Source organism: Cynocephalus volans, chromosome 1 (genome assembly GCF_027409185.1).
Source record: "Cynocephalus volans isolate mCynVol1 chromosome 1, mCynVol1.pri, whole genome shotgun sequence".
Lineage (NCBI taxonomy): Eukaryota > Metazoa > Chordata > Mammalia > Dermoptera > Cynocephalidae > Cynocephalus > Cynocephalus volans.
This window is the reverse complement of record NC_084460.1, coordinates 39912915-39923728: the sequence shown is the minus strand read 5'-3', so window position 1 is coordinate 39923728 and position 10814 is coordinate 39912915.

The following is a 10814-nucleotide window of genomic DNA, read 5'->3' as shown; positions in this document are numbered from 1 at the left end:
TTAAAAGCTGAGAGAGATTACCGTGTGAACAGAAATCTGCATCTCTGCTTTCTCTGGCAACATTGTCCACATTTCTGTATGGTGACAATTGGCCAAAGCCAAGGAATGGCTGCCTACTCTGGACTGGGCATAGACTTTACAAAGTGCCAGGATCTCCTCCTGACCTAAGTCTGCTCTCCTTATTAATGTTATTTGTTGTATAGGCATTTGTGCCAGCGACCCCCGTACTACCCCACATGGCCTGAACTGCATGCCACACCACCTTTTAATTTGAACAAGACTGAGAGAAAGTGTTGTGTAATGTAAACAGCATGAATTTGAACCCTACAGAGGCTTCCTAGTGCAAAACCTTCCCTGTGGGGATCGGTCTTTGGCAGACCAAGGACCAGTAATCTGGAGACTGCTCAGGATGAAGTAAGCTTTCATGTGGCATGACTGTGTCTTATGCCCCCATCCAGAAAATAGCCTAGTGGGTCAGAGGGCTCATAATGATTACACCACAAATGACATCATCAGTGCATTGAGGGAACAGAGTGCCTTTGTAAGGCATCCCTGGGTGCCTGCTAACTTGTTGCATGGATTAGCTCCTTTTGCCATCTCTATATTCTAGGCCAGGGGATGGCAAACCACAGCTATTAACTGACAGAGATACAAAGAGATATTAAAATATGATGTAGATGCAATCATAGAAATATATACATGTGCAGGGTATTATGGGACGTTGGGAGAAGGCCACCTAACCCAGCTTGGTAGTGTGGTAGGAGAGCAGAAAAGACTTCCTGAAAGAGGTGATACTTGAGCCTTAAATTCTGCAGTGAATTTTTTTTAATTAATAGCCTTTTTTTTTTACAGAAAAATTGACGAGATAGTACAGAGAGTTCCCATATTCCCCTCAGCCCCCATGCAGTTTCCCCTATTATTAACATCTTGTATTAGTGTGGTAGATTTGTTACAACTGATGAGCCAAGAGTAATACATTGTAATTAACTGAAGTCCTAGTTTACATTAGGGCTCATTGTTTGTGTTGCACAGTTCTATAGGTTTCAGCAAATGCATAATGTCATGTATCTACCATTAAAGTCACATACAGAAGAGTTACACTGCCCTAAAAATCCTGTTTCTTTTATTTATTTATTTATTTATTTATTTATTTATTTATTTATTTATTTATTTATTTTTGGCTGCTGGCTGGTAGAGGATCTGAACCTCTGTGTTTCAAATATTCTTCCCTCACTCCTTCTCTAATCCCCCAACCTTTGGCAACCACTGACCTTTTACACTCTATAGTTTTGCCTTTTCCAGAATGTCATATAAAGTAGTTGGATCACATAGTAGGTAGCTTTTTCCAACTAGGTTCTTTCACTAAGCAATATGATTTAAGGTTTTTTCATGTCTTTTTATGGCTTGATAGTAATTTCTTTTTATCACTGAATAATATTCAATTGTATGAATGTACCACAGTTTGTTTATCCATTAACCTATTCTTAAGGATTGACTTGTGTCCTCCAAAAATGCATGTTGAAGTTCTAATCCTTGGTATCTGTAAATGTGACCTTATTTGGAAAAGGGTCTCTGCAGATGTAATAGAGTTAAGATGAGGTCATTAGAGTGGGCCCTAATCCAACATGACTGTTGTCCTTAAGAAGGAGGAAAGTGCCATGGGAAGACAGAGACACACATGATGTAGAAGGCCACGTGACAGCAGAGGTGGAGATTAGAGTGATGCAGCTGCAAGTGAAGGATTGACAACCACCACCAGAAGCTAGGCAGAGGCATGGAAGGGTTCTACGCCAAGTATCAGAGGGAACATGACCCTGCTGACACATTGATTTCAGCCATAGCCTCCAGACATGTGAGATAATAAATTTATGTATTTCTAAGCCACCAAGTTTGTGGCACTTTGTTATGGCAGCCCTAGGAAACTGTTAATAGACCTATTGAGGGACATTTTGATTCAGCTTTTGAGAATTATGAATAAAACCGCTATAATATCTGTGTGCAGGTTTTTATGTGGACATGTTTTCAACACATTTGAGTAAATACCCAGTATTAGAGTATATGTTAAGACTGTTTAGCTTTTTAAGAAACTACCAAACTGTCTTCCAAAGTGGATGTATATCTTGCATTCCCATCAGCAATGAAAGAGAGTTCCTGTTGCTTCACATTCATGCTAGCGTCTGGTATATGTTGTTTGTTTTCTGTGTTTCTGGATGTTAGCCGTTTGAATAGGTGTGTAATAGGATCTGATTATTGTTTTAATTTGCAATTCCCTAATGACGTATAATGTTGACCATCGTTTCATATACTTATTTGCCATCTGTATATCTTCCTTGGTGAGGTGCTTGTTCAGATTTTTTGCCCATTTTTAAATTGGGTTGTTTGTTTTCTTATTGTTGAGTTTTAAGTGTTGTTTATTTTTGTATACCAGTCCTCTATCGGATATGTGCTTTGCAAAGATTTTCTTCCTGTCTGTAGCTTGTCTTTTATTCTCCTAACAGTGACTTTGCAGGGCAGGAGCTTTTAACTTTATGAAGTCTAACTTACCAATTTTTCTTTCATGAATTGTATTTTTCATGTTGTATCTAAAAACTCATTGCCAAACCAAAGGTCGCCTAGATTTTCTCCTATGTTAACTTCTAGAAGTTTTATGGTTTTCAGATTTACATTTAGGTCTGTGATCCATTTTGAGTTAATTTTTGTGAAAGGTGTCAGGTCTGTGTCCAGATTCTGTTTTTGTGTGTGGATGTCCAGTTGTTCCAGTACGATTTGTTGAAAAGACTATCCCCACTGAATTACTTTTGCTCCTTTTCAAGTATCAGTTGACTATATTTGTATAGCTTTATTTCTGGGGTCTTTATTCTAATTCCTATGTTCCACTCATCTATTCATCTGTTCTTTTGCCATTATCACACTGTCTTGTTTACTGTTGTTTTATAATAAGTCTAAAAGTCAGGTAGTGTCAGCCCTCCAACTATTTTCTTCTTCTCTGGGATTGCATTAGCTGTTCTAATTCTTTTGATTTTCTGTGTAAATTTTAGGATCAATTTGTTGACATCCACAAAATAACTTCTTGGGATTTTAATTTGGATTGTATTGAATCTATAGACCAAATTGGGAAGAACCAATGTCTAACAATTTTGAGTCTTTCTATCCATGAACATGAAATATCTCTCCATTTATTTGGATTTTCTTTAATTTTTTTCATCAGAGTTTTGTAGTTTTCCTCACATAGATCTTGTTCATATTTTGTTAAACTTATGCCTATTTTTTTGTGCCGATGTAAGTGGTATTACGTTTTAATTTTCAAATTCCACATGTTCATTGCTGGTATACAGGAAAGCAATAGACTTTGTGTATTAACCTTGTATCCTGCAACCTTGCTATAATTGCTTATTCGTTTTAGGAGTTTTTTGCCATTTCTTTGGGATTTCTCACATAGATGATCATGTCTTCTGTGAAAAAAGACAGTTTTATTTCTTTCTTTTCAATCTGTATACTTTTTTTTTTTCTTATCTTAACTTATTTTATTAGCTAGGATTTCCAGTACAATGATGAATAAGAGTGGTGAGATAGTACATCCTTGACTTGTTACAGATCTTAGGGGGAAAGCATCTAGTTTCTCACCATTAAGTATGATGTTAGTTGTGGGGGTTTTATAGATATTCATTGTCGAGTTTAGGAAGATCTCTGCATAGGTGTTGGATTTTTGTCAAATGCTTTTTTGTATGTGTTGATATAATCACATGATTTTTTTTTCTTTAGCCTATTGCTGTAATGGAATACATTAATTTTTGAATGTTGAACCAGCCTTATATGCTGTATTAGTTCATTTCTGTTGCTTGTAACATAAATACCTGAAACTGGGTTATTTATAAAGAAAACAAAATTTATTGATTACAGTTTCTGAATCTGGGCAGTCCAAAGTACAAGAAACACGTATGGTGGAGGTCTTCTTTGGTGGTGGCTTTACAGCAACACAGGGGTCTTACATGGCAGAAAATGACAGAGCAGAGAGAAACCTTCATGTGCTCTTCTTTTAAAGCCTTCAGAACCACACCCCTGACTACCATTATTAATCCATTCACTATGGCATGGTCCTACAATCTAATCACCTGTTCCAGGCCCCACCTTTCAATTATCATAATAGAATTTCCCACCATCTTAACACTGTCATAGTGGAGGCCAAGTTTCTAATACTTGGAACTTTGGGGGACACAATTTAAGTTTCAAGGAGTTTGGGGGGACATTCAATCCACAGCATATGCCTAGAATAAATCCCATTTGGTCATGGTATATAATTAATTTTATGCATTGTTGGGTTTGATGTACTAATAATTTGTTGAGGATTTTTGCATCTGTGTTCATAAGAGAAATTGGGTGGTAGTTTTCCTTTCTCATAATGTCTTTGTCTGCTTTTGGTATTAGGGTAATGCTTTCTTTTTGTCAAATTTTAAAGGTACCCTGTGTGCTTTTTCCATTCGTAGATCTAGTTCACTCTTAAACTCCAGAAAATTTTCATTAGTTCTTAATTACTGTTTCAGCTCCATTTGCTTTGTCCTTTATTTCAGGTATTCCTATTACACATAGATTGCATCTCCTGGACCAGCCCTCTAGGTCTCTCTTTCTCTCCTCTTTTCCTATCTTGATTTCTTTTCCCTTTTTATCTGCATTCTGTGAGACTTTCTCTCATTTTGCATTTACTTCAGTAATTCTATTTTGTGTACAGTTCAGCTTGAACCTTCTTTCTATTAACTCTTTCAACTCCCTGATACTTTTGAGCTTTCTGACCACCCCTTCTCTATCACTGCAGATAGTTTGTTAAAATCTCTTGTTATACAATTCTTAGACCTTTCCATAGCTTCTAAATCCATTTCCTTCAGTTCTTGGGTATTTTCGTGAATTATTTCTTTGACTATTTCTTCCTCTCTCTGTTTTTTGGGTTTTTTTATCTTTACTTTCTAGAAGTTCAATTGTTTAGATATTTGAACTCTTAGAATGCTTTTCTAATTTTACTGGGTTTTTCTTTCTCTCTCCTATTTTTTATATTTTTGTACTTGGGTCTACTTTCTGAATATTGTCTCCCAACCTGTACTCAGTCAGGGTTCTGTGCAGGAGACAGGAACAGAAAGCACTTTAGGTATTTTAGGCAGAAAGGGACTGAATACAGCGAACTAGGTGCTTGCAAACTCATGAAAAGAGCTGGAGATGCAGAAGTCAGGGGGGACTTTTGGTTCAAAGACACCATAGCTGTGATTGAGAGGTCCGTGCTGCTACTGCTACTTCTGCTGCTGTCACCGTAAGTGCCTGACGTACATGAAGCTGGGGACTGGGCTATGGATCAGAAAGTCTGGCCACTTTGGTTTTGCTCAAAAATAAAGTTCAAAGACAAGAGGGATGTCATTTGGCTTGAATAAGAAGTTGAAATTGCGAGGTAGTCTATGACATGTCAACTGAACTCACATGAGGTCTTTAATATTCACTCAACCAATTTTGGTTTTTCTTTTTTTTTTTGCCATCTTGCCAGTACAGGGATCAAACCCTGGACCTTAGTATTATCAGCACCACACTCTAACCAACTGAGCTAACCAACCAGCCTGGCTTTTCATTTTAATGGAACAAGAGCTGAGATCCTGATTCATAGAGCTCTACAAGTATAATCTGAAACAGAGCTCCTATAGCTCTCACTCATTTTACTAGACAAGGGTAGGTTGAGTCAAGGAGATCAGAATTCTCCTAGATTCACTGAATTGAATTTTGGTTATATAATCACCTTTGTTCTCATATAAATAAGGTCACTGGAAAGGTAGGTGTATTAGTCTATTTCTGTTGCTTATAACAAAACACCTGGAACTGAGTAATTTATAAAGAAACAATATTTATTGCTTACAGTTTCAGAGGCTGGGAAGTCTAAAGTCCAGGGAACACATCTGGTGAGGGTCTTTTTTAGTGGCGGCTTTACAGCAATGTAGGGGTCTCATATGGCAGAAAATGGCAGAGCAGAGAGAGAGAAAGACTCTCATGTGCTTTCCTTTTAAACCCCTCAGAACCAAGCCTATGACCACCATTAAGTCATCATCTTAATCATCTCTTCAAGGTCCCACCTTTCAATTACCGTAATAGGATTTCTCACCCTCAACAGTTACAGTGGGGATTAAGTTTTGGAGGACAGTCAACCCAAGGTAGTAGGCATTATTAATGTAAAAATAAAAGGATTCTGAATCTGCATTTCAATTTCATGATAGCTGAACTAGAAATAAGTTTCACAGTGTGTCTAGGCTCTACAGATTTCTACCTGCAGAGAATGTGGCAAGACAGTGTCATGCTCCAGTACTTCCGCTTGCCTGGGAAAGTTCACAGAACTATCCGCCTCCAGTCTCCTTCTTCAGAGTGCCAGCTGGGCAAAAGAACCACTAATTTATTGGGTGTTTTTGTGTGTATTTTAAGAATGATATTTTTTGGCATTTAATTTTAAGTAAGAAAAACACCTGCTGTATTCATTTTAAATAATGTATTTTTATTACATAGCGATGCATGAATATATTTTCACTGTAAGATAACTAAAATATTAAAAACAAAAATTAAAGCCCCCTGTGATCACCACCCCCCAATGCTATTTCTCCTCCCCAGAAGTAACCACATATCAATTATATAGCAGCATGTATTAGTTATGGTAGATTAGGTTATGCTGCAATAGCAAGCATCCTCAAAATCTGTGTCTTAAAATAACAATTATATTTTGATCACTTCACATGTTTGTCATGGCTTTGCTGCAGCTATATCTTTTAACGCAGTTTGAAGAAGCAGCTGGACATGCTGATTTCATGGTACAGGGAAAAGAGAGAATGGTGGAACCTCTTAAAATTTATGCTTGGAAGTCTCACATATTACTTTCACTCACATTCCCTTGGCCAGAGCAAATCATATGGCCAAGCCTGACTTCAGTGGCACAGGGATGCATAATCCTTCCATAGGGAGGGGCAGTGAAAAATTTCCCATACTTTTATGGAGCACATAAAACTATAGAAATATGAATTCCAAGCTTTTTGCAAGAAGAAAAGAACATAGAAGAAAACTATAGAAAGAGATATCATTTTTATATAATTTATTATGGTTCTGAATCTTACTTTCTTCATGCAAAAATATGTCTTAGATATCTTTCTGTGTTATACAAATAGAACCATCTTTTAAAACAGCTACATAGCATTTCATAATATGGAAGTATTATAGTTTATTTAGCTATTTCTCTATTTGAAGACATTTAAGTTATTTCTAATTTTTTGTTATTGCAAACAAGGGTGTAGAAAATATCCTTGTGTTTGCCCCTTTTGCAGCTGTGCAAGTGTTTATCTAGGGTGAGTACAGAGAAGAGGAATTGCTGATGAATAGTTCTCCAAATGAACTGTGCCAATTTTCTCTCTGTATCCTAATATGTCACACTTATTAGGAGATTTTCAAGGAGAGTTTAATAAGGGGACTGTTTACAAAGAATAGTGCAGTACCCAGGGACTGGTAAGAGTGGGGCTCTTACTACTCCTAGGCCTGAAGGAGCAAGGGTAGAATGCAGTTAATAGAACCATGTGAAAAAGAGTCATGTGGAGAGGAATGGATAAAGCGATCTCAATATGGCCCCATAGGAAGAAGCCAAGGGAATAAATGCTTGACTCACTCTTCTCCCTCTAGTGTCCTACTGAGATGATTTCAACCAAATGACACAGAGAATCTGTTGATGTAGCCAATGCAGGCCAGCCTCCTGGAACACAGGAGGTGGAAAAGGATACAAAGCAAATACAGAGGGGCAAATAGAAGATATCCAACCCAGGGCTAGCTGGTCAGCTCAGATGGTTAGAGCATGGTGCTGGTAACATCAAGGTCAAGGGTTTGGATCCCCATACCGGCGAGACCCCCCGCAACCAACAAACACACGCACACAAGATACCTACCTCACTCTCCAACCCACATTACAGGAAATGATTTAACTCTTTGCCGATATCATAGGTGAAAATAGTGCTTAATTGCATTTTTAATTTGCATTGCCCTAATTATTAGGGAAGCTGAGCATGTCTTCATATGTTTATTGGAAATTTGTATTTCCTCTTCTGTCTGTACATCTACTTTGCCCCCTTCCCTTTTCAATGAGTTGTATTTTCCTAAATGAGCTGGATCAAAATCTTTTGTAAATCTTATCTCATAGTGTGTCACTTGTCTTTCACATTTGCTTTGTCACAAGGTTTAAAAATGTTGACATAACAATTTAATCAACCTTTTCCTTTATATTTTTTGTATTGTGTCTTGTTTAAAGAGATCCTTCTCTACTCTCAGGTAATCAGTATATTCTTCTATATTTTTTCCTAATATTTTAAAGATTTTTAACCTTATATTTATTGTTTGTTTTTCTGGAAGACCCTGAGCAATACAAATACGTAATAAATCCCCAGAAATTCATTTCTGAATTCTTGTTTCACTGACGTATTTGCAAATTCTAGTACCAGTCACATTCTGTTTTAGTCACTGATGATATATCATATGCTTTGATACCTGGTAACACAAGTTGCTCTTCTTCAATTTTTTTCAAAGTTGCCTTTGCTATATATACCTGCATAATTATTTTCCCACATGAATTTTATAATAAGATTGCCAACTCTTATAAAAAAATTATTTTGGTATTTTATCAGGATTGTGTTGAATTTATGTATTCATTTAGAGAGAATTGATTTCTTTTTGGTATTGTGTCTTTCCTACCGAGGAAGATAATATGTATTTCCATTTATGTCTCAAAGTAATGATTTATAGCTTTATTTATAAAGATCTGGAACATTTTAATAGATTAGTCCCTAGGTATTTTAGCATTTTTTTTTCCTATTTTATTTTATTTTTTTATTATTATTATTTTTTTTTTACAAAAAGATGACTGGTAAGGGTATCTTAACCCTTGACTTGCTGTTGTCAGCACCACGCTCTCCCAAGTGAGGCTGACCAGCCATCCTTATATAGGGATCCGAACCCATGGCCTTCATGTTATCAGCACCACACTCTCCCAAGTGAGCCACAGGCCGACCCCCGTTCCTATTTTAAATGGTATATTTTGTTCCATGATTTTTGAAATTTTAGTTATTGTATGTTTGTCCAAATTGCTCAACTCTCTTCCTAGTTCAATAGTTGTTAGTTTATGTGCATAGGTTTTAAGAATTTTTATCTTTCAATAATAGTTTCGACCCTTTCTTTCTAGATTTTGTATCTCTTGCCTTCACAAGATAGTTCAAAAACAAAACAAAACTACATTCTGCAGACTCTCTTGTAGCTAAGGTTTAGGATATGCCTCTTATCAGACGGGCTTACTCAAGACAAAGCTAGAGAAGGAGTAATGTCAGGAAGCAGCAATTGTGAAGAGAGAGAGACTTTTCTGGCAATCAACGGTGGTGGAGGAGTATTGATTGTTCTTCTGGGCAGAAGTTTTGTCATCCAGTCCTAACACTCTCTGGTCCAGGAAGGGTTGCTTTCCCCGGAACTGTCTGTGCTGTGGTTGGGAGCTGTTTCTGACTGAGATGTTCTGGGTTGTCTAGCTTCCAAGACTGGTTTTTCGGCCCTCTTCATAACTATCTTCTATCATGTAATAAATCTCTGCCTGGTTAAACTAGCTGGTGTGGATTTTGTAGTTGGCAACTGAAAGCCTGCTATATGATCTTGAGTAAAGCATCTGAACTCTCTGAGCTTAAGTTTTCACGTCAAAATACATAGGATAATATACTACTACTTACCTTGAATTAAGTATTTAAGTGAAATTTAAATGATATTATGCCCTTAATTCCAGCACTTGGGTATAGAGTAAATTCTCATAAAATGTGAGGTATCATTTTAGAAGAAGAGATAGCCTTGCTACTCAAGGTTTGGTCTGTGGACCAGTAGCTTTGGCATCACTTGAGAACTGGTTAGACACACAGACTCTTAGGCCTTACTGCAGATCTACTAAATCAGAATTTACATTATAAAGAGGCCCAAAGACCTCCAGTGATTCACATGCACATTAAATTTGGAGATGCTGTAGGGAATATGCACGTGCACCCAGGTGTTCCTTGGTTATGGACTTAAGTATGAAGGATGAGTGGCTCTGATCCACAGGGACCCCTGCCCCTGGGATGCCCGCAGGGGGGTCACGGGGAGGCTGCTACTGCTGCTGGAGGCTGTTGCTGCAAGCTGTTACTGCCAGTGCCCCCAGGATGCTCTGAGAGGCCACAGCCGCTGTTGCTACTGCTGCTGTAAGCTGCTGCTGCTGTTGCTGAGGACTGAGCTCATGTCATCTGCCAATAGCTCCCAGGATCTTTCCCAACTACCTAGCATGGACCTGCGTGTAAGGGGTCTGATGACACAGCCTGGCATGTGAGGGGTCTGGTGACCCAGTCTGCACAGTGGATTTGAAGGGTCTGAGCCCTAGCCCTGACAATCTTGGTGTGACTAAAATAATGAAACGTTTTGGCCCTAATTATGAATTGCCTAGCCATACAGATACACTGGTGAATGGTAGTGGTTAACAGTTGGACTGCCGAGGTTCAGATCCTGGCTCTGCTACTAACAAGCTATGAGACTGAATAAATCCTCAATCTCCCTGAGCCTCAGTTCCTTCATTTGTGAAATGGAGATAATAACAGTTTGTTCCTATGGAATCGTAAGGAGGATTGTGGTAGGCAGAATAATAGTCTCCCACAGGATGTCCTTGTCCTAGTCCTAGAACCTGTGAATATGTTAGGTTACATGAAAAAGGGGAATTAAGGTTGCAGATGGAATTAAGGTTACTAATTAACTGACCTTAAAATAGGGAA